Genomic DNA, 12175 nt, shown 5'->3' with positions numbered 1-12175 from the left:
GGCAGGTAGTTCCTGATGAACTTAGCCCAGAATTGGTCCGCAAGGGCCTGGCACTGTCTCCACCTGCGCCTGCTCAGGATGTCGGAGTCGGTGTAGACCACTTGTGGTATGGAGGGGTCGTGCCGCCCCATCAGCAGCATGTTTGGAGTGATGGGATCTGGATCTGCGATGTCTGACGAGGTGTAACCCAAGGGCTTGGAGTTGATGATGCTTTCCACCTCGATCAGCACTGTCCTCAACACCTCCTCAGTGACTGTCTGTGCATCGAGTGTAGTGTGTAGGGCAGCTTTGATGGAACGGATCTCCCGTTCCCAGGAACCACCGAAGTGCGGAGCATGTGGAGGATTGAACTTGAAGTCAATCTGTTGACTGGCTAAGTGGGACTGTAGCTCTGGGCTGAGGGCTTTGAACGTCTCCTGCAGTTCAGACTGACCCCCTCTGAAATTGGTGCCTTGGTCGGAGAGCAGCTCATGTGGCTTCCCTTGGTGTGCGATGAAGCGCCGCAGGGCCATCAAGAAAGCATCAGTGTCCATGCTGGTGAGGAGGTCTAGATGCACTGCATGGGTTGTCAGGCACTTGAAAACGATGCCCCACCGTTTCTCAGTGCGTCGGCCGATCTTGATGAGGTACGGCCCGAAACAATCCATTCCAGTGGAATAGAAGGCTGGCTTGTGCAAGCGCAGACTTGATGGTGGCAAGTCAGCCATTCTGGGGATCACTGGTGTGCCTCGCCACTTCTGACACTCTGGACAGCTGTGCTGATGTTTCTTGACAGCCGCTCTCCCACGCATGATCCAGTACCGCCGGCGCAGCTCAGCAAACACTCGCTCTGGTCCTGGGTGCGCCAGGTGGCTGTCGAAGTCTCGGATGATGAGCTGTGTGATGGGGTGCTGAGGGTCAAGCAGGATGGGGTGTAGAGTCTCCTCCTCAACCGTGTCACACCTGCGCAGACGACCTCCGACCCGGATCAGCTGTGTCTCAGCGTCGTACTCCGGGGACAATGTGAGGATCCTGCTGTCAGTGGAGACTGGCTTCCCCGCTGAGAGCAGGGTGAAGTCTTCGGGGAAGGAGTCACTCTGTGCCTTCCTGAGGAGTGCCATCTCCGCTTGCCTGTAGTCCTCAGCTGTGATGGCGGATGTGGCCGCCCCGTGACGCGCTCTGACTGTGGCCTCCAGCAGCTCTGGATATTGACTGAAGTTCCCTGCATCAGGCAACGCAGGGTCAGAGGTCACGGTGATGTGGCCGCAGAACTGGGACTTCCGCAGCTCAGTGGCGTCCTGCAGCAGCTCCACTGATGGTGACGGTGCACTGATGAACAGGCACGCTGGGGTGGAAGACCGACGCTTGACAGCCTTGGCGGGGCCTTGAAGTGTCCACCCAAGGCGTGTCTTCAGGGCAATGGGTCCACCTAGTGGGCCTATGTGCACAGGCTCGATGGGGATGAGGAGGTCTGGGTAGTCAGACCCAATGAGGAGCAGCGGACGGGCCTGAGTAACGGAGTGAAGAGGCAGCCCTCTGAGGTGGCGGTAGGTCCTTTGGAGAGCCTCAACTGGGTGTGAATGAGGGGACAGTCCCAGTTCGGGTGATGTGAAGGCCCGCTGTATTTTGTACCGCTGCTGCGGTTGACTGAGGGATGACACAGAGAAGGACACTGACCTCCCCGGCACCGTTCTGATGTCATGACGGATGGTGCGGAGGGCCAGATTCTCACTCTGTCCTTTGAGGCCAAGCTGCTGCGCTGCTTGGGGGAGGAGCATGGTGCGCTCTGACCCGTCATCGAGGATGGCGTAGGTCTCCATCTTCTTGCCCCCGTAATGAAGGAGCACCTTCACCATCTTCAGCAGCACACAACTACCTCTGCGTGCTGGGTCGAGGTAGTAGGTGGATGGCTGGCTGGGTGAAGACAGTGTCGCAGTCTCCGGCCTGCTTTGTGCATTCACCTCATGCAGTACCTCGAGGTGCAGGCGATTGCACTTCGGGCACCGTGCCTTGAGGTAGCACTGAGCTGCTTGATGGTCGCGTCCACACCTCCAGCACTTCTTCCCGGTCTTGATCCACTGGAGCCTTGGTTCCAGTGACATACTCTTGAACGCAGTGCACTGGTTGAAGTAGTGCTCCGCGCTGTTGCAGAAGGGGCAGTACTTCTTTGGAGGCTCCACCTTGGCGGGTGTGCGTGGAGCTGACTTTGATGGCTGCTGAGCTGACTTGGCTGGGGGGTCTACCAGCAGGACCGTGGTGGAGCGTGTGGCTGCTGGCTGCTTGCCTCTGGTGCTCCGCTGCCGCTCTGCCTGGCTCGCTGTTGCCTTTGGCGGGTCGTTGGTCTCGTCCAGCTGCACACCAACCTCGTGCTGTAACCATGCGGCGAAGTCCAAGAGTGTGGGGACAGGCACACGGTCTGGGTCGATGTACCGCCTGAAGGCAGTACGCAGCTCGTGAGGCAGCTTGGGCAGCAACCGAGACACATGCGAACCACACCGTAGCTCAAGCTGTTCCTGGGTCCCCATCTTATCCAGCATCCCCACCAAGGACTGCACCTTCAGGGCGAAGTTCCTGAAGCCTCTCTGGTCACCGCTCCTGACAGGGGGCTCAGCCAGGACCTGGTTGATCTGCCTGAGTGCCAGTTTGCGGGGCTGCCCAAAGAGCTTCGTGAGGGCTGCCATCGTATCACTGTAGGGATAGCTGCTGTGGCAGTAAGCATCCGCTACCAGGACAGCATCCTCTAGCTTCAGGTGGTCCAGCAGGATCTGATATTTGAAGCGCTCTGTCGCGTCGGGTGGTAGGACGTTGTCGAGTGCCAGCTGCATCCTGTTGAACTGCCGTGGGTCGTCCTCGGTGAACGCTGGGATTCTCATCTTGGGCCCGCGGTAGGTCAGCTCCTGAGGGGGAAGAGATGTCAGTCGCTGTGGGACAGGTGACAGCCTGTGATGATCTGGTGCCACTGCCCTCTGACCGGCCGACACCGGTGATGACGTCCGCTGTCTCTGAGCAGACGAAGGGCGCCGTGGGCTGAATGGCGCTGAGTACTGTGGGGTGGCAGGAGAGGGTGAGGATGACGTGAATGAGTGACCCCGTGGCAGATTCATGCTCCTCAGGTGCTCTGTCAGCTCTGCCGTCAGTGGTGTTGGCAAATGGGGAGCTCCTCCGTGTGGCGGTGTGGACGTCGCTGCCTCAGCTCCTGCGATGTGTGGCCGAGGTAGAGGTGACGACTGCTCTGCCACCGGGGCGCGGCGATGTCCACTGGTTGAGTCAGCAGGGCTGTATGTTCTGTCATGCTGCAGTGGTGATGATAGGACTGCTGGGGGGGTTCCAGGCGTGACGGCTGGAACCTGGATGTCCCTCGCTGGAGTGCGTGGAGGTGATGCATAGTGTTGTTGTTGCAACAGGTACTGCACATCCCGCTGCAGCTGCCGATTGTCCTCCCGTATCTGCTGAAGGGCGAGGAGGATAGCTGCTGACGTGTCCAGGGGAGTCTGCCCAGCAGGGGGAGTGTGTGATGGCTCCCGGGGCCTGCTGTCTCCCACATGGGAAGAATCATCCTGGGTGTGTGCGCCGTCCTGTGGCAGCCGTCGCTGAGCCTGGGTCACCACGTAGTCATCCAGGTGCCTGGGGTGGTGGTGCTCACGGCGAGGACGGGCACTGCCATCATGAGTGGACATCCTGACTGTGTAGAATGCTGTATCCGGCTCGAAGGACCATATAAAAATGGGTGTCCGGTGATGGACAGGGTAAAGGACTGTATAGGAGGGACACTGGATCGGGTATACAGCAAGCTACACAGGCTGTCCGGTTAGAACAGGAATTAATGGATGTCCACTCACGAGAAACCGTGTAAACCGTGGTTTTACTAGAAAACAGAATAAAATACAAATACAACAAGACATGAGCAATAATATACACACAAGCAATAATGTAAATAATAACAATGATATAAATACAAATACACATCGCATTAAATATATATTAACGCAAATGAATAATAATTATATACAATGTAATACAAATGTAAAACACACAAATGAATACTATATAAGTAAAACAATGTAAAGCCCAATGAATGCTATTTACACCCCATAATAAATAACACAACACACTAGATACTGACTATATACACGATATGTACACAATATGTACAATGTGTACAACGTACACGGGGGATGAGGATAGCTGCCTACAGCAGCTATCATTACCAAGGTACGTGGTGCAACTGCTTACAGCGAGTCACACCCGCATGAAGACACAGAGTGTGTCGGCTGAAGGAAGGGGAGCGTGGCTCCTTTAAGCGCTGCCCCGCGCTGTATTGCGCATAGAAGGTTAGAATATGTGGCGCGGTTATGAACTGTACATACCACCACTACACTCCCAACACGGCAATAGCTAATAATGAAATGTGCTCCCGTAACAAACCGTGGTCGAGAAAACAAGCGCTATCATTACATGGCTACTGAACAGAACAGAACAAACACGTAAGAAAATAGACAGACACAGGATGAGAGAATAAGAGAAGAAATACTCGCTAGCCTTACCACCACATGTAACAGTTACAGATAACGAGTACACACATAACACAGTAGCTACGCAACAATAAACAACTTACATTCAAGGACGCACGGAATGCTCACACGGCACAAATGATGGACGTTGGATCCTGACACGTCCGCGATAGAAAGACAGAAAGCAAGAAAGAAATGAAACCGAGAAAGAAAGAGAGAAACGGATCCAAATATTCACTGATGAGAAGCAGGTGTTGCATGGAGTCCCCGTCTGATGTGTGCTGTGTTTTCTTCGATGTTTGTGCGCATCTTATATAGTCCACGCAGCACAGTGTGATGGACAGTGGCGCCAGGGTGTCTGAAGTTGGCGTGTGATGGACAGTGGCGCCAGGGTGTCTGAAGTTGGCATGTTGTAACATGCCCTGACAACTAACGAGTTGGGAGCCACTATGTCTGACAAGGGTGCCTGTTTACTACTTTTAAAGGTCAAAATAATTAAGACCTGGCACCGCAATTCTGAACAGAGGTGGCATCTTTTTATATCCTCCCTGCTTCTTGTAGATTGTAAGCAGGAGCCGTAGCACTGCTTAGTGAGTTCCAGCCATGCAGAATTAGATTTCCCCATCTCTGTGCCATGTGTGTGCTGTTTGAAAACAGTGGCACTGGAGCAGAGCCGTCCTTTCAGCACTGCTGAGGAGGGAAGTTTGGGGTGCTGCCCTTTCAGCACCACTGCAGCAGTAAGGCAAGGAGTGCTTATGGTGTTGTGCGCTAGGGCCGCTGGCCTGCTGTCATCATATCACTCATACATAAAATCAGAAATCAAGATCTTAAATATAAATACACTGGTCCTGACAGGCATGGCACCTAAAAAAGTCAACTTTATCTAAAAACGTTTTGCCATTCAGGTCCACCTTTTTATGCTTTAATATTCATGAGGTTCAATTGTCTAACAAAGGCAAACTTCAATCATCCTAAATGAAAGAATGCGGATTGGAGCTGAATCTAACAATAAAAACCTTTTTTTTTTAATCTCTTGAATGGTTAAAAGAGCTGTGGGTCATTTACTCAAAAAAAAAAAATTAACACAATGAAATTACAACCCCGATTCCAAAAAAGTTGGGACAAAGTACAAATTGTAAATAAAAATGGAATGCAATGATGTGGAAGTTTCAAAATTCCATATTTTATTCAGAATAGAACATAGATGACATATCAAATGTTTAAACTGAGAAAATGTATCATTTAAAGAGAACAGTTAGGTGATTTTAAATTTCATGACAACAACACATCTCAAAAAAGTTGGGACAAGGCCATGTTTACCACTGTGAGACATCCCCTTTTCTCTTTACAACAGTCTGTAAACGTCTGGGGACTGAGGAAACAAGTTGCTGAAGTTTAGGGATAGGAATGTTAACCCATTCTTGTCTAATGTAGGATTCTAGTTTTAGGTCTTTTTTGTCGTATCTGTCTTAGGTCTTTTTTGTCGTATCTTCCATTTTATGATGCGCCAAATGTTTTCTATGGGTGAAAGATCTGGACTGCAGGCTGGCCAGTTCAGTACCCGGACCCTTCTTCTACGCAGCCATGATGCTGTAATTGATGCAGTATGTGGTTTGGCATTGTCACGTTGGAAAATGCAAGGTCTTCCCTGAAAGAGACGTCGTCTGGATGGGAGCATATGTTGCTCTAGAACCTGGATATACAGTACCTTTCAGCATTGATGGTGTCTTTCCAGATGTGTAAACTGCCCATGCCACACGCACTAATGCAACCCCATACCATCAGAGATGCAGGCTTCTGAACTGAGCGTTGATAACAACTTGGGTCGTCCTTCTCCTCTTTAGTCCGAATGACACGGCGTCCCTGATTTCCATAAAGAACTTCAAATTTTGATTCGTCTGACCACAGAACAGTTTTCCACTTTGCCACAGTCCATTTTAAATGAGCCTTGGCCCAGAGAAGACGTCAGCGCTTCTGGATCATGTTTAGATATGGCTTCTTCTTTGAACTATAGAGTTTTAGCTGGCAACGGCGGATGGCATGGTGAATTGTGTTCACAGATAATGTTCTCTGGAAATATTCCTGAGCCCATTTTGTGATTTCCAATACAGAAGCATGCCTGTATGTGATGCAGTGCCGTCTAAGGGCCTGAAGATCACAGGCACCCAGTATGGTTTTCCGGCCTTGACCCTTACGCACAGAGATTCTTCCAGATTCTCTGAATCTTTTGATGATATTATGTACTGTAGATGATATGTTCAAACTCTTTGCAATTTTACACTGTCGAACTCCTTTCTGATATTGCTCCACTATTTGTCGGCGCAGAATTAGGGGGATTGGTGATCCTCTTCCCATCTTTACTTCTGAGAGCCGCTGCCACTCCAAGATGCTCTTTTTATACCCAGTCATGTTAATGACCTATTGCCAATTGACCTAATGAGTTGCAATTTGGTCCTCCAGCTGTTCCTTTTTTGTACCTTTAACTTTTCCAGCCTCTTATTGCCCCGTCCCAACTTTTTTGAGATGTGTTGCTGTCATGAAATTTCAAATGAGCCAATATTTGGCATGAAATTTCAAAATGTCTCACTTTTGACATTTGATATGTTGTCTGTGTTCTATTGTGAATACAATATCAGTTTTTGAGATTTGTAAATTATTGCATTCCGTTTTTATTTACAATTTGTACTTTGTCCCAACTTTTTTGGAATTGGGGTTGTATTATACCAACATTATTCACTTTTCAAGCACGGAAACATTTACAAACTGCACAGAATAAAAGGTAACATCCCTAGATAATTGTTTTTAATGATGCAAAGGCTACTAGTTCTTGACTGAAAGCTCTGAATACAGAACTCATCAAATATGAAAAATAAGGGCAATAATAGTCTCTCATTTCCTGAAAAGCAGCAAAATATATTTGATTTTCTCTCCTTGATCTCACTCACTGTAGCTCACTTTAGGAACTCAAAGGCAGCAGTGTTCTTTGCTGAGAGGCTTGGCAGTCTTAACCTGTGAGTCTGGCCCAGTTTCCTGGCTGGTTGGGTGTGTAAGGTTGCTGTGACACTTATTCGCTTCCCATTAATCACCTTGGTTCCTTTGCGGGCTTTATGTCATCATTACTGACTCAGCCGCTTCGTCTACGAAGTTCTCTGGCACGTTTGAGTATTTCATTCCCTGTATGCAAATGGATGAATGCCTCTGGTCATAATTTATGTAGGTTGCAGCAGACCTGTGCACATATTTCAACTTTTGAACAAATGCTTCAGGCTGTAAAAATAAATAAATAAATAAAAAACCTGACATGCAAAGGTACCCTGAAGAGATAGATTAAAACCTATGTCTGATTTTGAGCATATTATTTACACTCAACCATCAATACAAAGAGGCTCCATATGTTCGGAGGTTTCCAAAGCAAATGAATGTTTTTATAAAGTGATTTATTTGCTTTATGGTATTTGCTTCATGGTGGAAGGTAAGAAGTTGATTTAGACTGGGATTTGCTTTCCTAAATAAACTCTTTGCTCAAAAAATAAGTTCAATCCCAGATAAGTTGTATATATTTTTATTAACAGTTATTCCATGATATTGAGTCGTATATGAGCTGATAGCCAACATAGTGCATAGCACCAAGTCAGCTATAAGCCATGTACGATGAGATTGAGTGGAATAACTGTTTTATTTGATCCACATTCACTGGATTTTGAGAAACAGAGCATTTTTATTTTTTGCAAATTCAATAAACAAAAACTTTTTACAAAACGTCCGGCAAAATAATTTCCGCTTAGAATGTAAACAAACCGGCAAAATGACAGTAGCAATTTGTGAAAAATGTGATAATAATAATTCTTGAAAAATAAAAACAGGTATGTTCTTATCATCAAATATTTTTATTCCATGTTTTACTGCGGCGGCACGGTGGTGTAGTGGTTAGTGCTGTCGCCTCAAAGCAAGAAGGTCTGGGTTCGAGCCCCGGGGCCGGCGAGGGCCTTTCTGTGTGGAGTTTGCATGTTCTCCCCGTGTCCGCGTGGGTTTCCTCCGGGTGCTCCGGTTTCCCCCACAGTCCAAAGACATGCAGGTTAGGTTAACTGGTGACTCTAAATTGACCGTAGGTGTGAGTGTGAATGGTTGTATGTGTCAGCCCTGTGATGACCTGGCGACTTGTCCAGGGTGTACCCCGCCTTTCGCCCGTAGTCAGCTGGGATAGGCTCCAGCTTGCCTGCGACCCTGTAGAAGGATAAAGTGGCTAGAGATAATGAGATGAGAGATGAGATGTTTTTCTGCTTTTTTTGTATTTTTTGGCTTTTGTTTTTGAGTCAAGTTTTTATTTCATCCTTCGTTGGTTCAGTAACACGTTCCGCCATTTTCTTCTTCTTCTTTAGGGTTTTGGTGGTTTGGTGCCACCGACTGGACTGGAGTGTGGAACAGGAGATATTGTGGGGGAGACGACTATATTCTTTTAGCTATTTCTGTTTATTTTAAATACTTGATAAAGTGATATATCTGACTTGATGCACTCCACCATTTTGTTTTTCTCTACTCATGGTATATGAGCTGATATCCTAGTAGTAGAGTAGCCAATCAGAGCTCATATCCAGTGAATTTGGATAGAATAAAGATATATATTCCTGTACATACTTGAGGGGCTATTTGCCCATGAAACGTGTATGTCTGTCTATAACACACCATGACCTGGGCAAATTCCAGGCATACGTTATACTAACATTACAATTTTCCTTAGTGTCTTAATAAACTTCAGTAAGAATGTAAGAAACTTCACTGTTCAACCATTTAATCTAGTTGTGCGATTTGTACAAACAGGAAGTTGCTTTTTGTTTGAACACACTGAAATGGTTCTTTATTGGAGTATCAAGTACTTTTATGTCTTCATCCCCCTGAAAGTACATAAATCAATGTGGAATTAGACAATAAATGAATCCTAAATAATTCAGATTCCATGAGCTAATCTTCTCGTGATTATATAATATGGCCATTTGAGAGTCGCAGGCCCTTTAAGATTTGCTCACGGACTGCTGGGAAGAAAGAAGTATGTATTTATACCGCACTGAAGTTGAATTCGGAAATATGAGTGGTTAGAAGGTGTTGATTAATGTTTGTGAATAATTAATATGATTAATGTTCTAGAAGTCTTATTAACCTCAAGAGAGAAAACAAGAGAGGCTTGTGTTACTGCTGTAATGTTATAACAGGATTTAGTTTGTTTTTAATAAATTAACTGTTGGCAAATTTATGTGGTATAAGAGGAATAAAACACTTTTGTACACACTGTTATGAGAAAATAATCAAATTATGTCTATTAAAAGTTACTTCACTTCATGTTTGGCCAGTTCACTGTTGATTATTTTCCAGTAGCAGGACTTACATGACATGCTTATATTATAAAATTCCTATTACTATCTGGGAAGCAAAATTAAAGTCTGGCAATATTTGTTTAAAAAGTAAATATACTATGCTGAATACAAGTACACAATTATAAATACTACTTTTTAACATCAAATGCTATTGCTATTGATGTAAAAGAGTATATTGTGGAAGTGTATTTTGACTTGTATCAACAAATCAGAGTAAAATGAAGCAGTCGACAAAGGAGGCCTCAACCAGGAGGCTCGGGTGACAATGGTGTGAGGAAATTAATCTTAGCGATTTAGTGAGTGGTGTGTCAGGATGAAGGAATCTGTCTGACCTTTTTGTATTATCATGCAGGTTCAGATAATGATTCTCAGTGGGGAAACAGTGGTGTGAATTAAGAGTGTCTTTCACATTGTCATCAAAAATAATCAGTCTTGAGCTCAGGATGAGAAACAGATGGGGAATGAAATGAACTACAGTATGAAGGGCAAAGGTAAACGTACTGGGCACACATTAGCTCACATAAGAAGCTGACATCCACACACTTAAAGGTCATAGGCAATGGTCGGAGGTGAAACGTAGAATATCAACTTTATTGTCTAGAAGAACGACCCAAAAAGCGAATTCAATCTTCCTAGTGTCTAATTTGCACCCTAAAATTGAATAAAACGGTTAAAATATACTGGTTTGCCCAATTTCCGAAGGTTTGTTTACATCTCACTTATGCACACTTTCACCGCCAGGGAGCCGTTGTCATGACGTCATTTAAGCCAAACAGACCAGGAGCAGCTCTGTGTTTACTTTTTTTTTTTAAGATTTTTTTTGGGCTTTTTTCACCTTTATTGGATAGGACAGTGTAGAGACAGGACAGGACAGGAAATGAGTGGGAGAGAGAGATGGGGAGGGATTGGGAAATGACCTCGGGTCAGAATCGAACCCGGGTCCCTGGATTTATGGTATGGCGCCTTATCCACCTGAGCCACGACACCCCCCAGTTCTGTGTTTACTTGCAAAATGAGCACACGTGTATGGACTTTGTGAGAGTTTGTGTAAAATGTCTGAAAGCGATAGCGATTTTGAAGTAGGAACTCTCCAACTTGAATATCGAGAGGTGAAACCATATATGTATGAACCTGTGGCCGCTGCGAAGCAATCGGTGAATGTGGCTCACTGGTTTGACCGTGCGGCCTCGGAATCGGACAGCGACTCAGCCGACTCCGATTGCGGTGACCCTGGACCTCAATAAGACTCGCACCCAAACGATTTATCCTGGTAGTTATGATAAATTCCTACTTTTGTCGTAATACTAAATAAGAGCCCTTTTGAAGAATAATTAAACCGCCCTCCCAAGTGGATATAGGGAACGATTACTTGACAGTGCACCGGTAGGCCACATTAACCTGCCATCTGCGGCATTATACTATTTATAGCCTACTCTGAGCGAGGAAATATCCCTTTGTCTCATTTCCACAATGATTGTACAGGATTCCTCAGGATTCTTGACTTGTCAATTGCAAGCAAAAGTAAAAATGTTTACCTCCAATCTTCAATCTCCAATCTTTGCTTGAGCGTTGCCGTTCCGTTGCTTCTTTGACTGCTTGATGTTGTTTCACGTGCACAATCCACTCTCTCCGCCTCTTCTCCTCTTCCGGAAAAAAACAACCCTCTGGCCTCATGCGCACAATCCACTCTCTCCGCCTTGTCTCCCCTTTCGGAAAAAGCCAACCCACTCGCTCTGCCTCTTCTCCTTTTTCGGAAAAAGCCAACCCTCTCGATCCGCCTCTTCTCCTCTTTCGGAAAAAGCCAACCCTCTCGCTCCGCCTCTTCTCCTTTTTCGGAAAAAGCCAACCCACTCGCTCCGCCTCATCTCCTCTTTCGGAAAAAGCCAACCCTCTCGCTCTGCCTCTTCTCCTTTTTCTGAAAAAGCCAACCCAGTCGCTCCACCTCTTCTCCTCTTTCGGAAAAAGCCAATCCTCTCGCTCCGCCTCTTCTCCTCTTTCGGAAAAAGCCAACCCTCTCGCTCCGCCTCTTCTCCTTTTTCGGAAAAAGCCAACCCTCTCGCTCCGTCTCTTCTCCTCTTTCGGAAAAAGCCAACCCTCTCGCTCCGCCTCTTCTCCTCTTTCGGAAAAAGCCAACCCTCTCGCTCCGCCTCTTCTCCTCTTTCGGAAAAAGCCAACCCTCTCGCTTCACCTCTTCTCCTCTTTCGGAAAAAGCCAACCCTCTCGCACCGTCTCTTCTCCTCTTTCGGAAAAAGCCAACCCTCTCGCTCCTCCTCTTCTCCTCTTTCGGAAAAAGCCAACCCTCTCGCACCGCCTCTT

This window comes from Neoarius graeffei, chromosome 6 (assembly GCF_027579695.1).
Source record: "Neoarius graeffei isolate fNeoGra1 chromosome 6, fNeoGra1.pri, whole genome shotgun sequence".
Lineage (NCBI taxonomy): Eukaryota > Metazoa > Chordata > Actinopteri > Siluriformes > Ariidae > Neoarius > Neoarius graeffei.
This window is presented reverse-complemented; position numbering follows the sequence as displayed.